This window comes from Lontra canadensis, unplaced genomic scaffold (assembly GCF_010015895.1).
Source record: "Lontra canadensis isolate GAN:19392208 unplaced genomic scaffold, GSC_riverotter_1.0 scaffold13, whole genome shotgun sequence".
In the NCBI taxonomy this organism is placed as follows: domain Eukaryota; kingdom Metazoa; phylum Chordata; class Mammalia; order Carnivora; family Mustelidae; genus Lontra; species Lontra canadensis.
Genome location: NW_022631007.1, coordinates 19,403,808 through 19,417,816, shown reverse-complemented (window position 1 = coordinate 19,417,816; position 14,009 = coordinate 19,403,808). Strand labels below are relative to the sequence as shown.

At 41.9% G+C, this 14,009-nt stretch overlaps 1 pseudogene; it reads right to left on the bottom strand.

Annotated features, from left to right (window-relative positions):
• Nucleotides 1–2,135: 2,135 nt before the first annotated feature.
• On the bottom strand, nucleotides 2,136–4,160 carry LOC116867931 (annotated as a pseudogene).
• Between the last annotated feature and the right edge of the window lie 9,849 nt (nucleotides 4,161–14,009).

The window sequence follows — 14,009 nt, the reverse complement described above, 5'->3', positions numbered from 1 at the left end:
GAAGGCTGACAAGGGGCCCAATTTCCTTTGGGAACATGATGCACCACTCCCCAAGCTCCTAAACAATTAATTACACTCCCTTCTCCATTTCCCCTCCTCACAAAGGGCACTGCACCCTGTTACAGCTTTCAGGCTGTTTACTTTTAAATATTTTCTAATATTGGAATGTGGTTCACGAAAGAGAATAACATGAGTACCCACAAAGCATTCTTTTAAAATTTCAAAATATTATTTTCCCATTATTTAATTAAAACATGCACAGATAGCCCCTTCCACTAGCAGGTATGATTCACTGGGGTGACTTAAAGAAGAGCAGGAAATAAAAGACATTCTGATTACCTGTTATTTCCATCATGAAAGTCTTAAAACTTCACACACATGCAAAGAAAGGAACACAAACAAATGTCTCGGTCTGGCATCTCAGAGAAGTCTGAAGTGGAGTGACATGGACAGACGAGGAGGTTGTGTGTGTTGGGTGAGGCTGGTGGCACAGAAGAAGGGGTTCTGCCAGCTCTCCTCCCGGGCCTCACCTGTCCTCAGCCAGGAATCTGCTCACAGCCCTGGCCTGTCACAACTGTCACATGCGAGACCCACAGCCGACCCTGGAGCCTGCTCTGCCCACATCCTCCTGCAGAATGCACTCCACTGTCCTCTGGGACCCCTGTCAGCTCTCCCCAGACCTGGAACTGCCCTGTCTGCCGTAAAGCTCCAGGATTCCCACCCGCCCCCTTCCAAAATTACACTGGCCCAAGGCTTTCATGAGAAAAGTAGAAGGCTACTTAATGAATGGTTAACACCTACTTTCCTTTTCTGTCATATTTCTCTGCACTTACCTTCCTACCTGTGCACACTATAAGTAACATATCAATGGAATATGGATGCGCTCTGAGATCTGAATCTTTCATTCCAGCCTTCTGAGGACTCCTTGTGCAATAAAATACTATATCCCATGATGGGGAGGGGGGTGGTTAAAACTATTATTACAGAATAATACAGCTCAAATTACCTCATTTTTAGTTGTTCTTCATTAGGCAGAAAGTTTCTGTGTAAAAGGCCTTTCCATAGATATTGCCTGCCAGCAATTTCATAAGGAGCAAACAGAAACTCTGTGGGATAACCTCACTCACCCCAGGGCTCCTGACACAAGCCCCTTGAGACCAGCAGCATGCCTCTATCCAGAAGAATTCCCAAAGACTCTCCCTTGACTCCACCACCAAAGAATCTACAGAGAAAATACAGCATATCAAAATATCTAGACGATACACTTAGTAAAACTAGAAAGTTAAGTTCAACTTTTAAACAGTAAAAGCCTACTTTGAATAATCTTGAATTTGCCCTCAACCCTAATTGCAACTCTTTTGATGAAAAGACTAATCAATTATGAAACATCACTTTTGACAAATGACATCATCAAGGTCAGTATTTGACAACAAAAAACCACCTAACTCTAGATTTTGGCCACTCAACCATATCCTAGGCCCAACTGAATAAACACTGTTAGATAAAGGAAAGAATTATATGGTAAAAACACACAAAAAGTAAATCTCACCTTCCCTTTTTAATAAAAGTGATTTCCTAGGAAACAGATGTTCAGATTACATTTTGTAAGCAATAAATGAACAGAAAAAAGGGTATTCCCTGCAATGCTCCACCTGCAGGGAAACCTAGTAAGTCTTGCACCAAATCAGAATGCTGACAACGACTTAAGTCTTACTACATGGCTCAACTAGAGGAGAGAGAAAAGCCCTGAGGTTTTGGGTTAATGAAAAGTTTTACCTCTATTCGTGACATGGATGTGACATTGCACCCAATGTATCTGCTGCTTTCTCTGAACACTGATGTCCTGTGACAAGCTACATCACTGGCTTAGATGCTGGTGTTTTAAACTTCAGGTTTTGTGGAGCCAGAGAAGAGAAGTGTTGGCAGGTGGGCATAGGTAGGTACCTGCAACCTATGTCCTGCACAACTGCTTCAGTTTTTGGAAGAAGGGGAAACACATACTTGTCTCTTAAGTAGTAATTATCTTCATTCAAAACGTACACCAATGACATTGTCTTTCTTGGAAAGGTGAAATTACTCTTCCAAAGGAACACCTCACCTCATCTGTTCCTCATGCAACTTAATTGGGGTCTGGTTTACTCCAACTTCCAGGCCCCCACCTGGAGGATGCTCCCGCATGATCCTGACAGCCCATTACCACCATCCCTGGGGACATGGGGCACAATGCTGAAGTTGGGGGACTGCTCTAGGGCTTGTCGCCACCACACTTGTGCCTGGAATGGGGCAGAAACCTGGAGGACCATCATGTATGATCTTGACAGCCCGTTCCCACCATCCCTGGGGGACAGGGTGCACAATGCTGAAGCTGGAGGACTGCTCTGGGGCTTGTTAGCACCACACCTCTGCCTGGGGGAGCAGGGACCTGGAAGGCCCTCCTGCCCAATCCTGACAACCCATTACCACCATCCATGGGACACACGGGGCACAATGGTAAAATGGGGGGATGGCTCTGGGGCTGTTACCACCACACTTTCCCCAGGGTGGGTGGGGTGGGCAGGAACCTGGAGGACCCTCCTGTGTGATCCTGACAGGCAATTACCACTATCTCTGGGGGACATGGGGCACAATGCTGAAGTTGGGAGACAGCTCTGAGGCTTGTTGCCACCATACCTGTGCTGGAGAGAACAGTGGACACCCTGCTGAACTTGGGGTGCTGCTGAAGGTCCATAACCAGCACTGTGCCAAGGGATGGGGGCACCCCACTGAAGTTTGGGACTGTGTACCATCCTTAGGTGCTCTCTTTCCAGGAAACACAGGAAACACTGACATGTCTGCAACCCATTCCACAAAACCTGGGGTGAACAGGCATCCTGGAATTCATGGATCTGGGGCATACACCCAGTCAATGGACATCTGGCAGAAGAGACTTTCAAGGGGGAAAAAAAAATCACATCTGAGTTCCCAGCATTAGTTCATTCCACGCACCCTTCCAGTATCCCTGCCTCCCACCTGTGGTTCACCCTACCCTGGGAACCCCCACCCCAGCCTACAGCGTGTACTCACCCAGCAGGGAATTCTGTAGGTCAATCTCACCTTCTTCTGCCCCACCTCTGTATCCCAGGGCAGGTCGGGGGCCACCCACAAAGAGGTAGCTCCATCCTCACCCAGGATTGGTCAGGGAGGGTGATGCCCTGAGCCTACTGGATGTGGCGCCTACCTGCACAAACCACCCATCCTTAAACTTATGCCTCCCTGTGACTGCAGGTGGTCCTGGAGGCGCCTCCTGCCCCAACACCTGGCTGGGCCATGCAGGAACAGGCGGAGTTTTGGGCAGCCGCACCCCCCCCCCACCACAGGGCCCCTTCCATGGATCCCTCTATCTGCACACCACTCTCAGAGACCGGCCCCTTCCTTTCCTGCACTAACTCTGACTGTGGATCTGTGCCTGGCTCCCAGCAAGGTCAGCTGTTCTCAGACCTGAGGCTTGGGCTTTAGGAAATGCAATGGTTTCCCACATTTCCAAGGCATTTTTTTTTTTTTTTTGGAATGAGAACTAAGTTTATTTGTTCATTTCTTTTTTTTTTTAAGATTTTATTTATTTATTTGACAGACAGAGATCACAAGTAGGCAGAGAGGCAGGCAGAGAGAGAGAGGAGGAAGCAGTCTCCCTGTCAAGCAGAGAGCCCGATGCGGGGCTCGATCCTAGGACCCTGGGATCACGACCTGAGACGAAGGCAGAGGCTTTAACCCACTGAGCCACCCAGGCACCTCTGTTCATTTCTTGCATTGAAGTATTCCTCCATGACAGTCTTCACCTGAGACTCTTTGCCATGGTCCTTAACCACACACAGCTGCAACCAACCACATTATGGGGTTTTCCCTCTCTGGCAATTTTACAGAGGCCTATCCATTCCCCTACTTTCTTGTTGTCATCAACCTTCATTAGGTTGATTTGGTGTTCAGCATAAAGGGCCTCCACCAACTTGACATACATAGGTTCATCACAGTTGGATGCAAGCACACAAAGATGGGCTTGGTCCTTTGACAGCTTCTCGAATTCCACATGCTAGGCCATCGTGGATGAGGGTGGTCTTCAGCAACTCTTGTAAAGCAGTATTAACGTCCATTACACCTCCAGCAGCAAAGCCTTCCTCCGCCATGGTGGTAGATTATGAATGTAGCCAAATCTTGACTGCACCCTAGCCTCTGCCTCTGCACGACTCGGTGGTGGCAGGGAAAAAGCTCCAAGGCAATTTTAAGACCCAAAAAGTAATGCTCTAAGTGGGAAGAGCTTCACGTTCTGGTCTCACCCATGGAGTGCATAGTGCTTCTTAGACCTTCAAAACATCCGTCTAGGATGAGCCCATATGTGCTAGAATATATATACATATGCTTGGTTCTTCAGGGAAGCTCCAGGATGACCAAGAACAGCCAAGCTTCTGTGCTGTTGGAGTTGTGAATCAGGAACATTTTTCAGTTAAAAGGAAAACACGTTGTGGGGCACCTGGGTGGCTCAGTGGGTTAAGCCTCTGCCTTCGGCTCAGGTCATGATCTCAGGGTCCTGGGTTCGAGCCCCTCATCAGGCTCTCTGCTCAGCAGGGAGCCTGCTTCCCACTCTCTCTCAGCCTACTTATGATCTCTCCCTCTCTGTCAAATAAATAAATAAAATCTTAAAAAAAAAAAGAAAAAGAAAACACACTGTTATTGTTGACACTGAATGAACAAATTTTTTAAACATTTTAGAGAGAAAGGAAGAAGGTTTTATTCAAACTCAAGTCAAGACAGCTGCCTGAGAGACACAATCTTCACAAGGAAGGGAGTGCTCCAGGGAAGGAATATTTGGGGCAGGTTTACACATTTGTCCTGTTTTGTTTTACATACAGAACTACAAATCATCATAAGGAAGAACATTCGAGAAAGTTACAGGCTTTTTCTTATGTTTTCAGTATGTGCAAGTCAGTATGACTTTAATCTTATGGGAGCAGGAGAGGTTCTTTTTTTGTTTTTGTTTTTTTTTATCTTTATTTTTGCAATGGCATTTTTGGGTTATCTTTTTCTTCTTGAAGCAGATGTACAACATGTGCTTGGGACAGAAATAGGGCTCATGCTCTAAGGTTTTGCCCAGTCATTTTGATCTTGGTAAAATGTTAAAGGATAGCTTCCCTGGGAGCCCAGGATCTGGGCCCATGGATGATAAAAGATAAAAATTTCCATTATCATTATAATTACTACTAAAGGGAGGAACTTGAGACAAAAGCAACTTTAACAATAGTACCAAGAAATCAAAATGATGCCTATAGAAGGTTACTTGTGCCATGGTCAACACAGGTAACAGAGATGTTCAGGGACACTGGGCTCCTCCCTTTCTCCTGCACAAATCTCTGAAGCACACAGATAATTTAAAGTCTGAATTTTAGAACTTCCTGGCATCTTAAAGATGTCTGGCACCATTTCCTTGGACTACAGAATAAAACAGAGTAGCTCATTGCCATAATACTAATTTAAACATGAAGTCCCCCTAAAGCTTGGAAACACTGTCTAAGTTTTTTCCCTGGAGATTGGACTAATATAAGTCATAATCATACCACATAAACTCTACTGTGGTTGGGAAGTAAATAATTGTAGGTAAGGGAATATTTTAGCAAAGTTTATAAGCATTGTCTCACTTTGTAGAAAAGGCTGAGCTGAGTGTTTTTATTTTATTTATTTTACTTTTTATACCAAATAAAAATATATTTGTTCCATAAAATGATATAAAAAGAAACCTTTGTAATCCATCACTATTAACATTTTGGTATATATCTTTCCTGATTTTTATGTATATATTTGGTTAAACCAAAATGGTAGCTTTTATTTGCTACTCCTTTTCTTGAAATATACTGTGGGGGGCGCCTGGTTGACTACCTTCAGCTCATTTCATGATCTCAGGATCCTGGGATCAATTCCTGCTTCCGGCTTCTTGCTCAGTGGGGAGCCTGCTGTTCCCCCCTGCTTGTGCTCACTCACCCTCTTTTGAGCTCGCTCTCTCTCTCTCTCTCTCTCTCTGACAAATAAATAAAATCTTTAAAAAAAAAACTGTTATATTGTCCTCATAGTTCTCTCAATTTCTATTCCAGTCAATACTTTCTCTGTAACTTCACCCTTAGCTTTTTTAGGGAAACCTAACCTTAAAATATTCTTCTTGCTTAAACTTCACCAACCATGAAATGGATGTTTAATTATTATGGAGCTGTCATGACTTCTTCAATTTCTTAGCAATGATCTGTGGTAAATATTTGATACTTCCAAATCATTGATTTCCTAAAGGTCTAGTAACAATTATAGTAATAACAGCTACATTTCATTGAGAGCTCACTACTTTTCTGGCATTGTCTTAAGCACTTTAAGTCTTAATCTTTTTTGATAATAATTATTGTCAACTTCATCTTAGAGATGAGGATACTGGGCCTCAGAGACTTAAGTAGCTAAGATTTGTACCCAGGTCTAACTCCAGAGTTACATTCTTCTTTTTTTTCTTTTTTTAAAAGGTTTTATTTATTTATTTGAGAGAAAGAGAGCATGCACACACAAGCTGAGGGCAGGGGGAGAGGGAAAGTGAGACTCAGACTCCTCACTGAGCCCAATGCAAGGCTGATCTCAGGACCCCAAGATCAAGATCATGACCTGAGCAAAAGGCAGGCACTTAACCAGTTGAGCCCCCAAAGTTACATTCTTTTTAAAATAATTTTACTTTATATGCTATTTCAGTCCTGTCTTATAGCACACTCTGAACATACCAGATCTTAAATCAATTTTAGAAAGATACTTCTTTTTTTTAAGATTTTATTTTTATTTATTTATTTGATAAAGAGAGATCACAAGTAGGCAGAGAGGCAGGCAGAAAGAGAGAGGAGGAAGCAGGCTCCCCGCCAAGCAGAGAGCCCCATACGGGACTCGATCGCAAGATCCTGAGATTATGACCTGAGCCGAAGGCAGAGACTTAACCCACTGAGCCACCCAGGTGCCCAAGATACTTCTTTCAGTAACTTTAATAATGGAAAAATATTATAATGTCTCTATTCCTAGGGATCTTTGAGTATCTTACTCAGAGATCTTCCACTGAGATAATTGTCTTAATGATCATGATTGGCAGAAGTGAAAAGCCAGCTGAATGTGTTCCAGTTACCCACACAAGAAAATCCTGAGACTTGAGATGTCTTCAGATTGAGAAGACCAGAGATAAGGTGAAATAGTACCATGTATGGAATAACAAGGGATTTGGAGTCAGTTTGGGGATGCCACTTAGGTTTCTGACACTAAAATCCTCTGTGACTCAAGTCGTCTCTGAGCCCCTAACTATCTAGAAAATGTGACTAGTAATATCTATATCATAGTTTAGCAGTTTCTGAGGGAAAATCCCACAAAGAGCCAGTGTGATGGCTCTCAAGAGCATATGCTCAGGAAGCCATGATTACTATTTGGGTCTATTTCTTTTCCAGAAAAAAGAACACGTGTTGAAACCATATTTCTAACAGATGACTCACAAGATGATTTTCAAACCTTAAGGAAGGTCAAGAAGCTGCTATTGTGTCATATTTCACCCAGAAATCATGTTGTTGGACTGGTGAGGACAATACAATAGCACCACCATCATTAGGCCTGTGGAACTTTTCATTTCCATATGGCCATGTTGTCCCTCTTAGCTCAGGGCCACCAGAAAGGGAAGCTGGGGGCGTGGGGTGGGGTGGGGATGGAGGACCACAGGCCAAGGCTGCAGGGTATGGCTGGGGCAGACAGAACTCTGACTTAAAGCTCAACTCCTGTCTACTTTATTTATAGTGCTCTTCACAGACATAGTATCATTGTCTGCAAGCTCTGATGTAGGAAAGGTTGAGAATTTCCATTGTGATTCCCTCTCTGACCCTTAGGATATGTAGCAAAGTTACATTTAATTGTTAAACATTGAGGGACTTCCTGGTTTTCTTTTCATTATGACTATGGCTCAATTACCCTGTGGTCTAAGGATATAATCTAGTTAATTTCAGGCTTTAAAATGTGTAGACTTGATTCATGGCCCAACATATCGTCTATTTGGGTAAGTCTTCTAGAACCACTTGAAAAGAATGTATTCTGCACTTATTATGTAATGCTCCATACATGTCAATTAGGTCACATTTGTTACCAATGTTTTATTTGCTTTTTCTATCAGATATTGAGAAAGGTATATTAAAATCTTCAAACAAAGCTATTCTAATCAACATTGCATTGGAGAATCTACCAAGTCTTATAAGGCAAGAGAAACAAAAAGAATAAGAATTGAGGGGATAATAGTGACTATTCACAGATAATATGAGGAGTTCATAGAAAATCCAAAATAGTCTATAAGTACACTATTAGAATTAAAAATGGAAAACTTGCAAATCTTAGAACCAAGGAAGCAATCCAGAAAACAGCCAGGGGAAAGCGATCCATATGTACAGAGAGAGGAATATAAGAATAATATCAGACCTGTCCAGAGACCTGTGGTGTCAGAAAGGGCTTGCAAGATATATCCAGGGTACTAAATGAGAAGACCATGCAGCCAAGGACACTTTATGTAGCAAGGCTGTCATTCAGAATGGATGGAGAGACAAGGACCTGTTAGGATGAGCAAGAAAAAAATATGTGACCACTAAGCTGGCCTTACAAGAAATATTAAGGGGGATTCTATAAAAGAAGACCCCAAGCATAATACAGACCAGAAATTTACAGAGAAAACTATAGAAACAACTTCACAGGCAATATGAGGCCACTAAAATCAAAATCATATATTTCAATACTCACTCTCAACACGAATGGCCTAAATGCTCCCATAAAATGGCACAGAGTTGAAGATTGGATAAAAAGATATGACCCATCTGTATGCTGTCTACAAAAGACTCATTTTGAACCTAAAGATACACCCAGACTGAAAGTGAGGGGATGGAGAACGATTTTTCATGCCAACAGACTTCAAAAGAAAGCTGGGGTAGCAGTTCTTACATCAGACAAATTAGATTTTAAGCTAAAGACTGTAGTAAGAGATGCAGAGGGACACTCTATCATACTTAAAGGGTCTATCCAACAAGAAGATCTAACAATGGTAAATATCTGTGCCCCCAACATGGAAGCAACCAATTACATAAGCCAACTGTTAACCAAAATAATCATACTGATGATAATAATATGTTAACAGTAGGAAACCTCACCACTCCACTCTCAGCAATACACAGATCATCTAAGCAGCAGCAGAAGAACAACACACACACACACACACACACACACACACACACACACACACAAAAGCAAAACCAAAACCAAAAACAAACAAGAGCTTTAAATGACACATTGGACCAGAAGGACTTCATAGATACATAGAGACCATTCCAGCCTAAAACAACAGAATACTCATTCTCCTTAAATGCACACAGAACTATCTCCAGAATAGACCACATGCTAGGTCACAAATCAAGTCCCAACCAATACTAAAAGAGTGAGATTATTCCCTGCATATTTTCAGACCACAACGCTTTGAAACTGGAACTCAACCACAAGAAAAAAAATTGGAAGGAGTTCAAACACTTGGAAGCTAAAGACCATCCTGCTGAAGAATGCTTGGGTCAACCAGGAAATCAAAGAAGAATGTTAACACTTCATGGAAACCAGTGAGAATGAAAACACATCAGTCCAAAACCTATGGGATACTGCAAAGGCAGTCCTAAGAGGGAAATACAGAGCCATCCAAGCCTCATTAAAAACAAAAACAAAAAACAAAAAACAGAAAAATTCCAAATGCAGAAGATAACCTTACACCTAAAGGAACTGGAGAAAAAACAGCAAATAAAACCTAAACCAAGCAGGAGAAGAGAAATAATAAAGATTAAAGCAGAGATCAATGAAATGGACACCAGAAAAATAGTAGAGCAGATCAATGAAACTAGAAGCTGGTTCTCTGAGAGAATAAATAATATCAATAAACCTCTGGCCAGACTTATCCAAAAGAAAAGGACCCAAATTAATAAAATCATGAGTGAAAAGGGAGAGATCATGACTAACACTGAGGAAACAGAAACAATTATTAAAAATTATTATCAGCAACTATATGCCAATAAATTAAGCAAAGTGGAAGAAACGGACACCTTCCTGGAAACTTATAAACTGTCAGGACTGAAACAGGAAGAAATACACAATCTGAATAGACCAAAAACCACTGACACAATTGAAGCAGTAATCAAAAATTCCCCAAAAAACAAGCACCCAGAGCTAGATGGATTCCTAGGGGAATTCTACCAAACATTTACAGAGGAAATAATACTGATGCTTCTGAAGCTGTTTCCAAAAATATAAACAGAAAGAAAACTTCCAAATTCATTTTATGGGGACAGGAATATGTTGATACCAAAACCAGACAAAGACCCATCAAAAAAGGAGAATTACAGACGAATATCCCTGATGAACATGGATGCTAAAATACTCAACAAGATCCTAGCCAATAGGATCTAACAGTACATTAAAAGAATTATCCATCACGACCAGGTGGGATTTATTCCTGGGATGCAAGTTTGGTTCAACATATGCAAATCAATCAACGTGATAGAGCACATTAATTAAAAAAAAAAAAAAAGACAAGAACCATATGATCCTTTCAACTGATGCAGAAAAAACTTTTGACAAAATACAACACACTTTCCTCATTAAAACTCTTCAGAGTGTAGGGATAGAGAGAACCTTCCTCAATTTCATAAAAACCATCTATGAAAAGCTCACAGCAAGTATCATTCTCAGTGGGGGAAAGTTAAGAACTTTTCCCTTATGTCAGGAAAAGGACAGGGATGCCCTTTCTTACCACTATTGTTTAACATAGTACTAGAAGTCCTAGCATCAGTAATCAGACAACAAAAAGAAATAAAAAACATTCAAACTGGCAAAGAATTCAAACTCTCTCTATTCACAGATGACATGATACTTTATGTGGAAAACCCAAAGACTCCATGCCCAAATTGCTAGAACTCATACAGAAATTCAGTAATGTGGCAGATACAAAATCAATGCATGAAATAAGTTACTTCTTTATTAACAATGTAACTGTAGAAAGAGAAATTAGGGAATCGATTCCATTTACAATAGCACCAAAAACCGTAAGATACCTAGAAATAATCCTGACAAAAAGGTAAAGGAGTTATACTGTAGAAACTACAGAACACTTATGAAAGAAAAGAAAAAAGATGGGAAAACATTCCATGCTTATGGACTGGAAGAATAAACACTGTTAAAATGTCTACACTGCCCAGAGCAATCTACACTTTCAATGTCATCCCTATTAAAATACCATTGGCATTTTTCACAGAGCTGGAATAAATAAACCTAAAATTTGCATGGAACAAGAAAAGACCCCACATAGCCAGGGCAATACTGAAAAAGAAAACCAAAGCTCTATCACAATGCCAGACTTCAAGCTATATTACAAAACTGTGACAGCATGGTATTGTCACAAAAACAGACACAAAGATCAATGAAACAGAATTGAGACCCCAGAAATGGACACTCAACTCTATGGTCAACCAATCTTTGACAAATCAGGAATGAATATCCAATGGAAAAAGAGACAATCTCTCCAATAAATGGTGCTGGGAAAATTGGACAGCCACATGAAAAAGATTGAAACTCAACCATTCTCTTACACCATACACAAAGATAAACTCAAAATGGATGAAAGACCTCAATATGAGACAAGAATCCATCACAATCCTAGAGGAGAACATAGGCAGTAACCTCTTCAACCTCAGCCACAGCAACTTCTTTCAAGACACTTCTCTAAAGGCAAGGGTAACAAAAGCAAAAGTGAACTTTTGGGACTTCATCAAGATAAAAAGCTTCTGCACAACAAAGGAAACAGTCAACAAAACTAAGAGATAACCCAGGGAATGGGAGAAGATATTTGTAAATGGCATTACGAAGGGCTGGTATCCAAGATTCATAAAGAACTTCTCAAACTCAACACCCAAAACCAAATAATCCAATCAAAAAATGGGCAGAAGACGTGAACAGACATTTCTTCAAAGAAGAGATACAAACGGCTTACAGACACATGAAAAAATGCACAACATCACTCGGCATCAGAGAAATTCCAATCAAAACCACAATGAGGTATCACCTCATACCAGTTAGGATGGCCAAAATTAACAAGGCAGGAAACAACATATATTGGCGAGGATGCGGAGAAAGGGACCGCTCTTACACTGTTGGTGGGAATGCAAGCTGGTATACCCACTCTGAAAAACAGTATGGAGGTTCCTCAAGACGTTAAAAATATAAATTACTCTACCACCCAGCAATTGCACTACTGGGTATTTACCCCAAAGATATAGACATCTTGAAAAGATACAGACATCTGTGAAAAGAAGGTCCATATGCACCCCAATGTTCATTGCAGCAATGTCCACAATCGCCAAACTGTGGAAGGAGCTGAGATGCCCTTCAATAGATGAACGGATAAAGAAGATGTGTTCCATATATACAATGGAATATTCCTCGGCCATCAGAAAGGATGAATACCCACCATTTGCATTGACATGGATGGAACTGGAGGGGATTATGCTAAGGGAAATAAGTCAGGCAGAGAAAGACAGTTATATGGTTTCACTCATATGTGGAACATAAGGAATAGCATGTAGGATCATTGGGGAATGGAGGGAAAACTGAATGGAAAGAAATCAGAAAGGGAGACAAACTATGAAAGACTCTGAACTCTAGGCATCAAACTGAGGGTTACAGAAGTGTGGGAGTTGGGGTGATGGGGTAGCTGGGTGATGGGTATTAAGGAGGGCATGTGTTGTGATGAGCACTGGGTTTTATATGCAACTGATGAATCGTTGAACACTACATCAAAAACCAATGATGTACTGTATGTTGGCTAACTAAACATACATACATACATACATATGCTTTCTACATGAAAAAAAATAATAATGGATACAGAATTTCAGATTCATAAGCTGAAATGTTCTCAAGATATGCTTCACAGCAGTGTAAATATACTTAACACTATTGGACTTTATACTGAAAATGTTTAAAATGGTGAAACCAATGTTGTGATTTTTGGATTCTGTATGATTCCATTTTTATAAAGATTTTTAAAAATTTATTTTGGAGAGAGAGCGCATGGCACAAGAGTGGTGGGAGAAGCAAGAGGTGGAAGGGAAAATAGTGAGCTCACACTGTACTGAACACAGACCCTATGTGGGGCTTGATCCCACAAAATGAGCTCACATCCTGAGCCAAAATCAAGAGTCAGCAGCTTATCTGACTGAGCCACCATCCACCTCCATAGTCATTAGCATTGCTCCATTCCCTGTTGTCTCTACCACCACTGTGCTGAACTCTCCTGAAAATACATCTATGAAAAACTGCCAGAGTTTCTGAGGGTGAGTCTGAGTATGAGCCCTGCTAGGTGATGGGTGCACCTGTGGCCTGGGATGGATGCTGCTCACTATTCTCCCAGACGGGGTGCCCATCACCCTTCTTTCCAGGGGACCTTCAGGGGACCCCCATGTCCTCAGGCACCTGAGGGCCACACGGCCTAGGAATTCACCTCCATCAGAGGACATATGGGACTTCTTTCTCTGGCCAGGAATATGAACCCTGATTCTGGGAAGGAGAGCTGTCCTGGGACTTCTGGCCCAGCCAGGCAGCTGTGGCCACCATGTATGTGACAGAGCCAGAGTGTTGGGCCTTGGAGGGAATGAGTGCCTTAAACCATCCTTGCACAGGGCAGTATGGGAGCAGTAGCTCCTGATTCCTGGAGACCAGTGATGTGTGCAAAAGGAGGGAGGCTGGGGTGGAGCCTTCTAAGCCACTGAAATAAGCAGGAAGGGAGCTCTGAGGACAGAGTCCAAGAGGATTCCCATCCAGGGCAAGGGGGCCCACTAGAGAGCACTGAAGCTGCCAGCCCTGCTGGCTGCAGGCCATTTGCACAGGATCACCTCTGGCGCTTCTTTAGCACATTGTCTGTG